This window comes from Pezoporus flaviventris, unplaced genomic scaffold (genome assembly GCF_033815535.1).
Source record: "Pezoporus flaviventris isolate CSIRO_AGI_PZ_B2104156 unplaced genomic scaffold, CSIRO_AGI_Pfla_v1 ptg000029l, whole genome shotgun sequence".
NCBI classification, from domain to species: Eukaryota; Metazoa; Chordata; class Aves; order Psittaciformes; family Psittacidae; genus Pezoporus; species Pezoporus flaviventris.
Window position 1 is genome coordinate 4,900,991 of NW_026892577.1, and position 15,796 is coordinate 4,916,786.

At 53.7% G+C, this 15,796-nt stretch overlaps 1 long non-coding RNA gene across 1 annotated transcript; it reads left to right on the forward strand.

Moving 5' to 3' along the window:
* The first annotated feature begins 10,816 nt into the window (after positions 1-10,816).
* LOC133272061 (uncharacterized) lies at positions 10,817-11,832 on the forward strand. Its single transcript, XR_009744333.1, has 3 exons — positions 10,817-10,859; positions 11,010-11,172; positions 11,609-11,832. It is a non-coding gene; the product is annotated as an uncharacterized LOC133272061 (long non-coding RNA).
* The last annotated feature ends 3,964 nt before the right edge of the window (positions 11,833-15,796 follow it).

Consider the following 15,796-nt stretch of genomic DNA (forward strand, 5'->3'; position numbering starts at 1 on the left):
GTGCCAGAGCTTCTGGAGGAGCTGGAGGGGAGCAGTATGGCCCACAACAGGCCTGGGCTCGACATGCAAAGGAGAGCCAGCCAAGCGGGCTGCCTGCTGGGTAGCTCTGTGAAGAGAGAGCTCCAGCATGAGGAGAGCAAGGGGCATCATTTGCCACCCAGGCAGAAATGGATGCCCAGTCACAGGCAGGTGATTGCCAAGGAGAGGGTGGGACGTGACAGGGGTATGAGTCTTCCTCTGCCTGTGGCCAGCCACTGCTCCGTAAAGTCATCTTCTGCATTCCTGTTGTGTAGTTACAGGAGGTGCCAGGGACCTCGGATGAGGAAGCTGATGATGAGGAGTGTGACAGGAAGGAAGAGGACACAGACGAAGGGCTGTGCGAAGGGGAAGAGATCACCTCCTCCAGGTTCTGGGTCGACCTCTGGGTCGAGGAAAAACACTGTGTTGTGCAGAGATGGGTATGTTCTGATTGGTAAGTTGTCTGCATCAGACAGAGCTGTAACGCTGACTTCTACCTGCTTTTTCATCCATGCTAAGTCATTCTCCCTTGATTTTACTGACAAATATTTACATACTGGATATATACATGTATACAAGCCCATGGGACCTGATGAAATCCATCCACGGGTCCTGAAGCAGGTGGCAAACGAAGTTGCTAAGCCACTGTCCATCATATTTGAAAAATCATGGCAGTCAGGTGAAGTTCCTGACGACTGGAAAAAGGGAAATATAACCCCCACTTTCAAGAAGGGGAAAATAAATGACCCAGGGAATTACAGACCAGTCAGTCTCACCTGTGTGCCTGGCAAAATCTTGGAGCAGATTCTCCTGGAAGGCATGCTAAGGCACATGAAAAACAACAAGGGGCTTGGTGACAGCCAGCATGGCTTCACTAAAGGGAAATCCTGCCTGACCAATTTGGTGGCCTTCTATGACGGGGCTATGTCATGGTTTAAACAAAGTCAGCCATAAATCACACAGTCGCTCTCTCACTCCCCCCCTTTTTGGCCTCCCCCTGCTCCTGGAGGGATGGGAAGGAGAAGCAAAAGAATGCAACGCCCACGGGCTGAGATAAGACCAGTTTAGTAACTAAGGTATAACACAGATCACTATTGCTACCACCAATAATAACAATGATAAAGGAAATAAGAAGGGAAGAGAATACAACACCTCACCACCAGCTGACCGATGACTCGCTCCCCAGCCTGACCAAGCACCGACCGATACCTCCTCCAACCCGCCAGTACCTAGCCCTTCCGGGTAACTCCCAGTTACCTCCTGGGCATGACGTGCTGTGGTATGGAATACCTCTTTGGTCAGTTTGGATCAGGTGTCCTGTCTCTGCTTCCTGCCGGCTTCCCCTCCTCCCTGGCAGAGCATGAGGCTCACAAAGTCCTTGGCCAGACCAAAACATCAGTGTCATCAGCTCTGTTCCCAGGCTGAAAGTCAAAACACAGCACTGCACCAGCTACCAAGAAGGAGAAAAATGACTGCTACTGCTGAACCCAGGACAGGCCACGGAACTGATGGACAGGGGTAGAGCAGTTGACGTCATCTACCCGGACTTGTGCAAAGCCTTTGACACTGTCCCGCATGACATCCTTGTCTCTAACTTGGAGAGACATCAGTTTGATAGGTGGATCACTCGGTGGATAAAGAACTGGCTGGATGGCCGCACACAAAGAGTTGTGGTCAATGGCTCAACGTCCGGCTGGAGACCAGTAACGAGTGGTCGCCCTCAGGGGTCGGTGCTGGGACTGATGCTGTTCAACACCTTTGTTGGTGACATGGACAGTGGGATTGAGTGCGCCCTCAGCAAGTTTGCCAATGACACCAAGCTGTGTGGTTCGGTTGATAACGCTGGAGGGAAGGAATGCCATCCAGAGGGACCTTGACACGCTTGAGAGGTGGGCTGATGCCAACCTCATGAAGTTTAACCATGCCAAGTGCAAGGTCCTACACCTGGGTCGGAGCAATCCCAGGCACAGCTACAGGTTGGGCAGAGAAGAGATTCAGAGCAGCCCTGCAGAGAAGGACTTGGGGGTGCTGGTGGATAAGAAGATGCACATGAGCCGGCTTCAGTGTGCGCTTGCAGCCCAGAAAGCCAACCGTATCCTGGGCTGCATCAAAAGGAGCGTGACCAGCAGGTCGAAGGAGGTGATCCTGCCCCTTTACTCTGCTCTTGTGAGACCTCACTTGAAGTATTGTGCGCAGTTCTGGTGTCCTCAACATAAAAAGGACATGGAACTGTTAGAACAAGTCCAGAGGAGGGCCACGAGGATGATCAGGGGACTGGAGCACCTCCCGTGTGAAGATAGGCTGAGAAAGTTGGGGCTGTTCAGTCTGGAGAAGAGAAGCTGCATGGGGACTCCGTAGCAGCCTTGCAGTATCTGAAAGGGGCCTTTAAGGATGCTGGGGAGGGACTCTTCATTAGGGGCTGTAGTGACAGGAGAAGGGGTAATGGGTTAAAACTGAAACAGGGGAAGTTTAGATTGGATAGAAGGAGAAAGCTGTTTACTGTGAGGGTGGTGAGGCACTGGAATGAGTTGCCCAGGGAGGTTGTGAGTGCTCCATCCCTGGCAGTGTTCAAGACCAGGTTGGCTGGCATGGTTTAGTGTGAGGTGTCCCTGTCCACGGCAGGGGGTTTGGAACTGGATGATCTTAAGGTCCTTTCCAACCCTAACTATTCTATGATTCTTTGCTTCTAATGGGTGTGAGAAGTGAAGGAAGGTTGAGAAATGTTCGCTTTAAGATGAATGTGGGATGAGGAGGAGAGGGAGAGGACCATGAGCTCCAACTGGCAGCAGCGCTGATGTGTCGTGGCCCCAGCAACCTCGACACCACGTTTATCCGTTTGTAAGGCTGAAACCGACACTTGTCCTCGTAGTCAAACTGCAGCGGAAAAGGCAACGGAGAAGGTCTGGTGTCAGCTGGATGAGCTGCTAAAGCTGACCAGGATACGGCAAAGTGTCCACAAATGTACTATTTAATAAACTCCAAAGTGCTTTTCTGTCATGTTATTCTCAAAAAAATCGTGCTTGCATCTCTTGCCGAAGCTTGAAAACCTTTATGAGAAAGTGCCAGTTACCAAGTATTTTATTATTTTGGTTGTTTTTTTCCCTTCTTTTACCCCTCTTTCTTTTCTCTGTTTCCTTTTCATCTTGTCAAGGAAAAAAACAGGGAGGAGAAAAGTGCATCCCTGGGTGCCCAGTGGCCACGGGCACGATGCTGCTGCTGTCACAGAGCTTCAGTGGTTGCTGTGCAGTTGCCCATGACCAGCTGGGACCGTTTGGAACTGGTGAGGGCACAGGCATCTCCATGGAAACCACGGGGGCATTGTTACGACTGTTATGTGGGGTATTTAAGGCCCTGGAGCACCCTAGAGGTGGCATTAGCCCTGTGAATCCACGGCAAGTCTGCATCCAAGGACACAGAAGATGCCAGTGGACAAGGGATCAAACGCCAGCTCCCAGCCCGCCAAGGGCAGGCGTGGAGTGGAAAGGAGATGCCAGGTGAGGGCTGGGGCAGGAGTGAGAGGCCGGTGGTGGGGCGGGGCCACATGGAGCTGCCTCGGGGCCGGGGCCGGGCTTGCCGGCGCTGGGGGGGCTGCTGTGCCAAGGCAGTCGCCTCCATCACACACCTCTTTCTCCTCCTCCTGCCCGCAGGTGGGCCACAGGCAGCCTGACGAAGGGCTGCACGGGATCACGCTGCCACAGAGTCCCTGCCAAAGAAGGTTTCGGCCCATCGTGACCCAGGAGGCACAGGTAGGGACCCCGAGGGAGACAGGGCCAAACATCTTCCCAGCCACAGGAACTGCTGATGGGCAGGCGGGAGGGGCAGGAGGGAGGAAGCTGAGCTCCCCATGCTGTGCCCCGCAGGCTGCCCGGGCATGCCAGGGCTGCTGTGGGCAGTGGCCATGGGCTGCGGGTGGCCAGCCCTCTCCCCAGCCAGCTCTGGGAGCAGGCAGCACCCACCTGTGGGGCTGAGCCTTGCCATGGGGCTGGCAGGGGAGCCCAACTGCGTGAGCTCAGCCAGCTGGGACACGGGAGCCAGAGGCACTATCACAGAGCCTCTCCTTGGCTTCTCTTGCAGGAGGGCTGCCTGAGGCGCAGAGTGGTGCTGCCCCGCAGCATGAGGACCGAGGAGCAGACACTTCGTCTGCCACTGCTGGTGGAAAGGGCACCTCAGCCGCCACCTCGGCCAGAGAGAGCAGCCAGCAGCTGCTGCGTGCTGCCTCCCCTGACACCGACACCCTCTGCCCCTACATCCACCTTCAGTGACGTGGCCATCGGCAGCACAAGGAACAGCCAAAAGCAGCTTTGCCCAGCTGTTGCCGAGCTGCGCCGCATCTACGCACATGGCATCACTGTTGCGTCGCCAAGGAGCTGTCAGCCTGCCCCACGCAGGCCCACAGCCTCCGCCACAGCGAAGGGCACAGGAAATGTGAGCACGGTCCTGCGCAACAACAGCACTGAGAGCCGGGGGCCCTGCCAGCAGGCAGTGGCATGCCAGGGCCCAGCATACGGCAGGGCTGCAATGACAAGAAGATACGCTGTCAGGGCAGCTAACGGCAGCAAGGCCACTGCCACTCAGCCTGCTCCTGATCCTAACACCCGTGCGAGCACTGGTGCTTCCCAGAGCAGGAAGACGGGGCGAGAGGCAGAGCGCCAGCGAGCAATGCTGGCAGCAGACATTGAGGGCTGCCTCAATGGCAAGTTGCTGGGGCTGCACAAGAAGGTTCTTGCAAAGCCTCTGCCCGCAACTTTGCAACAGGCCAGGAGGAGCCGCTTGGCCAGAGCTCCTGAGGAAGAGCAGTACCAGGCACCTCTCGTTCCCATGGCAGCAGCACCAGAATCTCGTGGCTTTAGCAGGCAGGCTGCTGCAGCACAAGCCCAGCACCAGTCACCTGCCCTGCACTCTGTCCCAGTGCATGTTGCAGATGTGCAAGTGTCGTGCAGCACCGTCTCGAAGTGCCACTTCAGGGATGTGGCCAAAGAGGAGGCAAAAGTACCATTCTTTCCTGAGTGTGGCCAGCAGGCTGCACCGGGACAGATGCAGCGCCAGGCACCTGCCCTGAACAGCTCCGCAGAAAATGACACAGATCTGAATGTCCCATCCAGGCGCATCAAAAAGAAGGTCCCTTTCAGAGATGGTGTCGAGGAGGCAGAGGCACCAGCCTCTCCTGGCATCGGCAGGCAGGCTGCAGCAGGACGAGCGCAGGGCCAGGCACCTGCCCCGCACAGCCACAAAGGAAACAACATGGATCTGGAGGTTACACCCAAGAGGATCCTGAAGAAGGTCCTTTTCAGACATGCTGCTGAGGAGGAGGCAGAGACCCCAGCCTCTTGTGGCTTTGACAGTCAAGCTCCAGCAGCAGAAGCACAGTGCCATGCAACTGCCCCAGTCAACGTCAGAGTAAGAGGTGAAAAAGTGCAGGACACATCCAGTGTCAGCGCAATCTACCAGTTCTGGGATGTGAACGAGGAGGAGGCAGAGGAAAGAGATTCTCCTGACGATGGTGAGCAGGAGGAAGCACCACAGGAGCAGAGTCAGGCACCTGCCCTGCTCAGCCCACATACATATGAGTTGGTTCCACGGGGAGCAGCCCTGCTCATCACAAGGCAGCCTCTGGTCCAGGCTGTGGCTGTGGATCAGGAAACCAGCCAGCAGCTGGTGGAACCTCAGGACATGAGCCAAATCCGGGATGTGGCAGTGGCCAAAGAGGAGAAAGAGAGGGAAGAGGGCACTGAAAAAGTGCTGTCCCAAGTGGAAGAGGTCACCGTACGCAACCTCTGGGTCAACCCTTCAGTCCCGGAGCTCTTCCAGGACCCCCGGGCAGATACCCAGGAGGGGTCTGAGTTCCCCAGCAGCAAGGGCAAGGATGCGACAGGAGAGGCAGCTGGGGACTTGCAGAGAGCGTCTCCTGTGCCAGCCGTTCCCACGGACACCAACCTGGCAGCTTCTACACTGGGTGAAGCTGCAGAGGAAGAGGAGCACTGCCCACCTCTCACTCCTGTGTCACAAGAGGAGGAGGCAGCACCGGCACCAGCGTCTCCTGTCTGTGGCGAGGAGGAGGCAGCACCACAGGCACAGAGGCAGGTACCTGCCCTGCTCAGTCCAGATGCCTGTGAGATGGCTGCAGAAGAAATGGCCATGAACAATACTGGACTGTTCCAGGAAGCCAGCCAGCAGCTGGTGGAACCCTGGGACATGACCCAAATCCTGGATGTGGCAGTGGCCAAAGAGGAGAAAGAGAGGGAAGAGGGCACTGAAAAAGTGCTGTCCCAAGTGGAAGAGGTCACCGTACGCAACCTGTGGGTCAACCCCTCTCTCCCGGAGCTGTTCCAGGCCCCCCAGGTCGATATCGAGGAGGGGTCTGAGTTCCCAAGCCGCATGGGCATGGATGCAACAGGGGAGGCGGGCGGAGACCCGCAAAGCGTGTCTCCTATCACAGCCAGTCTCTTGGAGCAGGAGGAAGCACCACAGGCACAGAGCCACGCACCTGCCTTGCTCAGCCCTGATGCCTGTGAGATAGTTCTAGAGGAAACAGCCAAGCTTATCACAAGGGAGGTCCTGCTGAAGGCTGTTTCTGAGGTCCACGGAGCCGAGCAGCAGCCTTTGGAACAGCAGGACATGTCCCACATCTTGGATGTGACAGTGGAATCATTGACACCTGCAGCAGCTGGGGACGCTCAGTCTCCTGTGGCTGCAGAGTCTCATATGGAGACCGGCACAGCCTCTCCCATCCCAACAGCAGATGAGGCTGAAGAAGACAGGGCATCTTCCACATCTGGAGAACATCAGGGAGAGGCCAGCACAGCCCTTGTTTCCCCCAAAGCACATGAGGGTGAAATGACAGCTTCGTTGCCTCAGAAGGCTGCAGCAGTGGTTCGAGCACCCTACTTTGCACCAGGAGCAGGCGATGAAGGAGAGGCAGTGTCGACTCCCTTGGCTTGGGACTCTCGTTACCTGGTAAGTGAGGTGCCTGCGGCCAGTACTGGGGATCCTGAGGTGCTGGAGGCGAGCGCAGCTCCCGGGGTGTGTGTGGCAGGGAGATTCCCGCTGCTCCCTGTGCCAGAGCTTCTGGAGGAGCTGGAGGGGAGCAGTATGGCCCACAACAGGCCCGGGCTCGACATGCAAAGGAGAGCCAGCCAAGCGGGCTGCCTGCTGGGTAGCTCTGTGAAGAGAGAGATCCAGCATGAGGAGAGCAAGGGGCATCATTTGCCACCCAGGCAGAGATGGATGCCCAGTCACAGGCAGGTGATTGCCAAGGACAGGGTGGGACGTGACAGGGGTATGAGTCTTCCTCTGCCTGTGGCCAGCCACTGCTCCGTAAAGTCATCTTCTGCATTCCTGTTGTGTGGTTACAGGAGGTGCCAGGGACCTGGGATGAGGAAGCTGATGATGAAGAGTTTGAGAGAAAGGAAGAGGAGGAGTGGGAAGAGGCCATAGACAAAGAGCCGTCCGAAGTGGAAGAGATCACCATACACAGCCTCTGGGTCAACCCTTATGTCCCAGAGCTCTTCCAGGAGCCTCAGGCAGATATCCAGGAGGGGTCTGGCTTCCCCAGCAGCATGGGGAAAGATGTGACAGGAGAGGCAGCTGGGGACTTGCAGAGAGCGTCTCCTGTGCCAGCCGTTCCCACGGACACCAAACTGGCAGCTTCTACACTGGGTGTAGCTGCAGAGGAAGAGGAGCACTGCCCACCTCTCACTCCTGTGTCACAAGAGGAGGAGGCAGGACTGGCACCAGCGTCTCCTGTCTGTGGCGAGCAGGAGGCAGCACCACAGGCTCAGAGGCAGGTACCTGCCTTGCTCAGTCCAGATGCCTGTGAGATGTCTGCATTAGAAATGGCCATGAACATCACTGGACTGTTCCAGGAAGCCAGCCAGCAGCTGGTGGAACCTCGGGACATGACCCAAATCCTGGATGTGGCAGTGGCCAAAGAGGAGAAAGAGAGGGAAGAGAGCACTGAAAAAGTGCTGTCCCACGTGGAAGAGGTCACCGTACACAACCTCTGGGTCAACCCCTCTCTCCCAGAGCTGTTCCAGGACCCCCAGGTCTATATCGAGGAGGGGTCTGAGTTCCCCAGGAGCATGGGCATGGATGCAACAGGGGAGGCGGGTGGAGACCCGCAAAGCGGGTCTCCTATCACAGCCAGTCTCTTGGAGCAGGAGGAAGCACCACAGGCACAGAGCCACGCACCTGCCTTGCTCAACCCTGATGCCTGTGAGATAGTTCTAGAGGAAACAGCCAGGCATATCACAAGGGAGGTCCTGCTGAAGGCTGCTTCTGAGGTCCACGGAGCCGAGCAGCAGCCTTTGGAACAGCAGGTGCCAGGGACCTCGGATGAGGAAGCTGATGATGAGGAGTGTGACAGGAAGGAAGAGGACACAGACGAAGGGCTGTGCGAAGGGGAAGAGATCACCTCCTCCAGGTTCTGGGTCGACCCTTTGGTCGCAGAGCCCTTCCAGGACCTCCAGGAGGATATCGAGGAGGGGCCTGGCTGCTCCAGCAGCGTGGGCATGGATGTGGCCGAAGAGGCTACTGCAGGCCTGCAGACCATGTCTCCTACTCCAGCCGGACCCACAGACACTGAGTCGACAGCTTCTACATTAGCTGTAGCTGCAGAGGAAGAGGAGCACCATGCACTTCTCACTCCAGTGGCACAGGAGGAGGTGGCACCGGCACCAGTGTCTCCTGCCTGTGGTGAGCAGGAGGCAGCACCCCAGGCACAGAGCCAGGCACTTGCTCTGCTCAGCCCACACGCCTCTGAGATGATTCTAGAAGAAATGGCCAGGAGCATCACCAAACAGGTCCTGATCATGAATCTGGCTGTGGTCCAGGGAACCAGCCAGCAGCTGGCAGAACATCAGGACATGACCCAAAACTTAGATGAAGCAACAGCAGTAATGGAATCTGCGGGGACTGGGGGCACTGAGTCTCCTGTGTGTGGAGACCATCAAGGAGAGGCTGAAACAGGCATTATCTTACCAGAAACACAGCAAGAGGAAGTGGCAGCTTCATGGACTGAGATGCCTGTGGCAGAGGCTGGAGCATGCCACTGTGCCCCTGAAGTAGCCAACGAAGGAAATGCAGGAGCTACTGCCTCTGCTCGTGAATCTGAGCACCTGGTGAGCGAGGAACCTATGGCTGGCACCGGAGATACTGACGAGATTCAAGCAGGAGTCTTGCATGAGCTATCTGTGGCAGGGAGGTTCCCGCTGCTCCCTCTGCCAGAGCCTCTGGAGGAGCCGCAGAGGAGCAGCATGGCCCACACCAGGCACAGGCTCCACATGCAAAGGACAGCCAGCCTGCCTTGGCTGCTGGGCAGCTCTGTGGAAAGGCAGCTCCAGCAGCAGGAGGGCCGGAGGCCTCGTGCGGCCTTGCGGTGCAGACGGATGCCCAGTCGCAGGCAGGTGAGTGCCAAGGACAGGAAGGGAAAGGACAGGGGGATGAACCTCTGCCTCTGGCCAGCCACTGCTCCACCCAAGTGAAGCCTACTCACCTCCTGCATCCCTCTTGTGTGATTACAGGTGGCGCCAGGGACCTTGGATGTGGAAGCTGATGATGAGGAGTTGGAGAGAAAGGAAGAGGAGTGGGAAGAGGCCATAGACAAAGAGCTGTCCGAAGTGGAAGAGCTCACCGTACACAACCTCTGGGTCAACCCTTATGTCCCAGAGCTCTTCCAGGACCCCCAGGCAGATATCCAGGAGTGGTCTGGCTTCCCCAGCAGCATGGGCATGGATGTGACAGGAGAGGCAGCTGGGGGCTTGCAGAGAACATCTCCTGTGCCAGCCGTTCCCATGGACACCAAACTGGCAGCTTCTACACTGGGTGTAGCTGCAGAGGAAGAGGAGCACTGCCCACCTCTCACTCCTGTGTCACAAGAGGAGGAGGCAGCACCGGCACCAGCGTCTCCTGTCTGTGGCGAGGAGGAGGCAGCACCACAGGCACAGAGGCAGGTACCTGCCCTGCTCAGTCCAGATGCCCGTGAGATGGTTGCAGAAGAACTGGCCACGAACATCACTGGACTGTTCCAGGAAGCCAGCCAGCAGTTGGTGGAACCTCGGGACATGACCCAAATCCTGGATGTGGCAGTGGCCAAGGAGGAGAAAGAGAGGGGAGAGGGCACTGATAAAGTGCTGTCCCAAGTGGAAGAGATCACCATACACAACCTCTGGGTCAACCCTTACGTCCCGGAGCTCTTCCAGGACCCCCAGGCCGATACCCAGGAGGGGACTGGCTTCCCCAGCAGCAAGGGCAAGGATGTGACAGGAGAGGCAGCTGGGGACTTGCAGCGAGCGTCACCTGTCCCAGCCGTTCCCACGGACACCAAACTGGCAGCTTCTACACTGGGTGAAGCTGCAGAGGAAGAGGAGCACTGCCCACCTCTTACTCCTGTGTCACAAGAGGAGGAGGCGGCACTGACACCAGCTTCCCTTGGTGCTGATGAGCAGGAGGCAGCACCACAGGCACAGAGCCAGGCACTTGGCCTGCTCAGTCCAAATGCACAGGAGGGGGTTCCACAGGAAGCAGCCGTGCTCATCACAAGGGAGCCTCCGGTCCAGGGTGTGGATCAGGAAACCAGCCAACAGCTGGTGGAATATCAGGACATGACCCAAATCCTCAGTGTGTCAGTGGCAGCATTGACGCCTGCACCACTTGAGGACATTGAGTCTGCTGTGTCTTCAGAGCCTCAGGGAGAAGCCAGCGCAGCCGTTGCCTCCCCAACAGCGCCTGAGGATGAAGTGGCCCCTCCCTTGACTGAGATTCCTGCAGCAGAGGCTGGAACATCCCACGTTCCTCCAGGAGCAGATGCAGCAGCTTCTCCCTTGTCTCGGGACTCTCGGCGCCAGGTGAGTGAGGCGTGTGTGGTTGGCACCGGGGATCCCAAGGCCTTGGACGGCAGCTCCCAGGGGGTTTGTGACAAGGCTGTTTCCGGTGCTCCCTGTGTCATCCCACTGACATTGCCCCCATCCCCTGCCTGTGCTTTTGCTACCCTGCAGGGTAGGATCAGACGCTTTCTGAGGAAACACCTGGGCAAGGCTGTGGCTGTCATCCAGGAAACAAGGCAGCAGCAGGTGGAAGAGCCAGACGTGGCACAAAGCTTGCATGTGGAATTACCATCAATGTCGCCTGCTGTAGTTCAGGACAGCGAGAACCAGCCAGGTACTTCCCCGAGTTGGGTGGCACCCAGGCCAGGCCGGCAGCAGTGTGTGCATGGGTTCGGGTGTGTCCCAGCCTCCCCTCCACGGGCTGAGGGCTGCAAGCCTTTGGTGGAAAGCGCCACGAGGATGATCAGGGGGTTGGGGCACCTCCTGTATGAAGGCAGGTTGAGAAGGCTGGGGCTGTTCAGCCTGGAGAAGAGAAGGCTGCGTGGAGACCTCATAGCAGCCTTCCAGTATCTGAAGGGGGCCTATAGGGATGTTGGGGAGGGACTCTTCGTTAGGGACTGTAGTGATAGGAGAAGGGGTAACGGGTTAAAACTTAAACAGGGGAAGTTTAGATTGGATTTAAGGAGGATGTTCTTTACTGTAAGGGTGGTGAGGCACTGGAATGCGTTGCCAAAGGAAGTCCCTCACCTACAGCTCTTCTTCCCCCACAGGCATTGCCACTCTTCCAGACCCAGGAGCGGCCCCACGGCGACGACTGAACCGCTTCAGGAGAGTGCTGAGGTCTCTGCGCAAGGCTTTCCGTTTCTCCTGCCTCACCCCACGTGTGGAGGAGTAGCGCTCTGCTGCCAGCGCCAGGCCCAAGGGAGCTGCGCTGAGGATGTCATGCTGCAGCCTACACTTGTTGTGGGTGCTTTCTTGGGCCAATAAATAATAACTCTTTCTCCCTACCACCCCAGTGCTCGTCTCTGCCTGTATGTTGGTTGGAACATATTTGTGTAATTCATGGACCTCTCTATTTAATTAGCGTAAAACTACTGACTTCAATCTAAGCGGCTACCTATCTGTTGCAATTAGTTCTTGTTTGATAATTAATTGCCAACTGATGATTAAGGACTCGTTTACTGAGGTTCAGCAGCAATCAAGACATGTATGTAGTTCTCGGGGGATTTACTACGCAGTAACTGGTTTGTTGAATTAAATTCTTATTGGAGACCTTTAAACTGCGACCTGAGAAAACTTCTCTGCAGCCAGTGGGTCCTCTAAGTGCTTGCCCGTGTATCTGCTGCCATGGGCAGTGTTGCTCCTAAGAGGAGGAGACAGAGTGGATCCTCCTGGCTCACTGTGGGGAGTAACTTGCTTCCATCTGCAAGCTGAAGGTGAGGAAAAGCAGAATCTCAGGTCTTGGCAGAGTTGGTGGAGCAGCTCTGCCGACATAGGCTCCCAAATACCGTCTGTCTGGTCTGACAGTTGTGCTTCATCTTTGTCTCTCCGCTGATGCTCATCACATGTCTCACTGCAGAGACGCTGACACGAACGGAGCCTTTTTCTACTGAGACTTGTTTGCCAAGTGGCTTTGGCTTCTGCATGCAGGGTTTTGGGTTTGCCTTTTTTGACAATGTACTGGATGGTTTTGTTGAATTAAGTCTCTGTGGGTTTGTTTGCACATTTAGCCCTTGTGTTACGGTCTCTCTGGTCACCAAACCCCAACTTTCTCGATAGGCAGTATGAGCTATGCAAAATAGTTCAGGCACGCTACTACTATGCAAGCATAGAAATTCTCTCTTTTGCATTAGTCCACAATTAAAAGTAGGTTTTAGTCAGAGTTTCGATTCTGTTGTCTTTGGCCTGAGGCATAACTGAGATTTTACAGGGAGCCTGATTTAAATTTTGGCTTTATAAAATGTCTTAGTTTTGAAGCAAGTAACTAAAATATTTATGATGTGAGATACTCAGTAGTGGCTTTGCAATTCATTTTAAATTATTGATAGCACAGTTATCTAGAAAGGTCTAAATACCAGTGTCACAATGCTCTCCAGTGTTCACTAGCTGTAGAGCTGCATGACAAAAGTCCAGTTATGTTCCTCAGTATTTTGCTATACCGGGAATGTGGCCTGTAACTCCTCTGGGTTCTATTCGTGGCGTCATGGTCTCTCCAGCACAGGCCATAGATGACCTGGTTTCACCTATGGGACGCACAGCAGCAGGACTTAGAATCCCTCATAGCTATTTTTTTTTGACGAAAAAATAACCCTATGTGTCCTGTGTAGAATGAATTATATGCCAACTGGTAATGTTACCTCAGGGCTTAACTGCTCTGCTTAGCCTGTAGAAGCTTTGGTTGCTCATGACAGCCCATCATTTCAGCAGTTCACTTGTCCCACTTGGTTCTCAAATGATGTTATCTGAAGCTACAGGACTGGTTTGAGTTTGTGAAGACATTCGCTTATCCCTATGGCTATCACTTCCGACATGATACTTGAATCTTTGCAATAACTAAATGCCAGTGAATTTAGGATCTGGTATTCAAAGATTGGCCTTTCTTGACAACTAATTGACTTCTTTTGCAGTTTCCAAGGAGGTGAGTGACCATGTACACCCCCACTGCAGTATTTTACCTGTAGTTGAGGGTGGAGGGAGCCATCAGAACACTTGCAGTTGGAATTTCATGCTCAGGAGCTGTACTCTGAGCCAAAGTACATTTCCAGAAAAACTATGTACAACTTGATCCTTTGTGATTCTTTCCGAGTCATCAGCCCTGTAGGAACAAGCGTCTGCACTTGGAGGAAGCCTTTAAGGGACTGAGCTGGAGACACTACTGACGACAAGCAAAGAAAATGAAGTCTGTAGCAGACCCAGGGTCATCCTGAGATGCTTCTGTTGCTCATCCCTGTTCTTTTGCCTCAGGCTGCTTTGGACTAGTTTGACATACAGGTCTCATGTTGTGAAATGCTGAAGTAAGCAGATCTGTATCTGTGACAATGGAACCTGTTCCTGATTAGATCTTGGAGCGGTACTGTAATGCACTGTTCTTGATTCCTGCCTGGCAACTCGTGTGCCTTCCCTTTGGTTTCTCTGGTTTTACGTTCAGAAGCTCTTAGCCCCAGTCTCTGGGTACCCTGGGAATTACCAGGTGGTGTATATTGAGCTGCTATTTATACCTGGTGGGCTTGACTGTTGCATCAGCTATGTGCAGTCTGTATTTCCTCCTTCTTCTCCAGCAGTAGCAACCAGGCAGCAGAAAGCCAACTGTTATATTTGACATTACATGTACAAACTACGTCAAAATTCAGTGTTCAGACGGAGAAGTCGGGTACTAGCATCAACCAGCTTCCAAGGGCGGCTGTTCATGCCAGTGCCAGATCGAGCCCGCAGGGGGGGCAGCAGCGACCTCATGTTTTACTCTAGCAACGTGCTCAGCTGCTGGCATCCCTCTCCACCCGTGGGATTTGCCGCGGAATAAACAACTGCACGTTGTGGAGGATTAGCATCAGCCCTGAACTCAAACAGATTCAAAAGCGGACCAAAAACACAATTGTGTGACTAAGTTAAGCCTCATGGTATTTATTAATATATGTGTTTTAACCATATTAAAAGAAAAAGAGCTGCATGAGAAAACTCAGCTGCATGTGAATTTCCAATCTGTCACATTTACAACAGGTAAGTTTAATGGTAGATAACAATAGGCAAGAGAAAGAAAATATCCAGAATATGTGTACCTGAATGTACTGGGCAAGACTAACAGGAGAAGAAAAGTGGTTTTCTTTTTTTCCCAAATCTCTTCAGGAATCTTTCAAGGTTCAAGTTACTGTAACCATGACTGTAAGACTGTGCCTTTGGGTGGTTGGACCATGTGCTTTCCCAAGTGTGTTCTGAGTCTTTATAAAAACAGCCATCATGGTTACGAGGAGATTTTGAGTAAGAGGACGTGTCTACACGCAGGCGTGTCCAGTCAGACTAGGAAGTGCTGTCTTTATTTAGTATGAGAAGGCAAAAGGCATTCAGCTCCTGAAAAAGAGCCAGTACTTTGTGTGTCTTAAATCAAATTGCATTCACCAGCTAATTAAGGGATGGTTTTGATATGCTCTGAAGGGAGGCCTGTCCAGTTCTATACTTCTCAGCTAGAGGGCTCTGCGATACAGTGTGTGGAAGAGAAAATGGGTATGAAGAAAATAGCATGTGAGAAATTAAGACAGCCTCAGCAATGTGTGAATTCCAGGAGTACAGGACAAAAACTAAGTATCTCATATGATCAGATGGCAATTTACTCACTGATGTACTTTTGCGTTCATTTAGATAATTAATTTCTCTAGCCCCAAACTTTCTATCCCTCATGAGCATGGCTGTCATAGAACAATGTATATGCTTCTCAGAGTCTGGCTCATTGCAGTTGCAACTACAGGTGAGTTTTTGCTTCGGATTCCTAAAACTTTCTCTGTGTTTAGGAGCGCTGAGAGATTCTGTCTCTAGTTTATTCAGAATATCCTCGCCGTGTTATTCATAAACGTAATTGCTGGTATGAACTTAAGCCAAAGAAATATCCATCGTGTTTTACGTTGATAGCATGAGGCAGAAGTTACTCTGTGTAAAACTGCTTGTACATTTAACCAGCTCTGATTGATTGCGTAAGTTACTTTGGTTTGGCCACAGCGAATTCTTCGGGGTAAAGGGTAAAGTAGGGCACACAGTGAGAAAGTGCCCTTGCTTGATGCAGATCTAAAAACTCTAATTTAGAATTAACAACAAAGGCCTTTTATGGGATTGTCTCTCCATGCTCTGAAGGCATGCACTGAATACAAAATGACAGGAAAGATTGATTTTGGAGTCGAGATTCATAGAGTAGTTTGGGTTGGAAGGGACCTTTAAAGGTCACCTAATCCTGAGGGCTTTTCCTTAGCTGC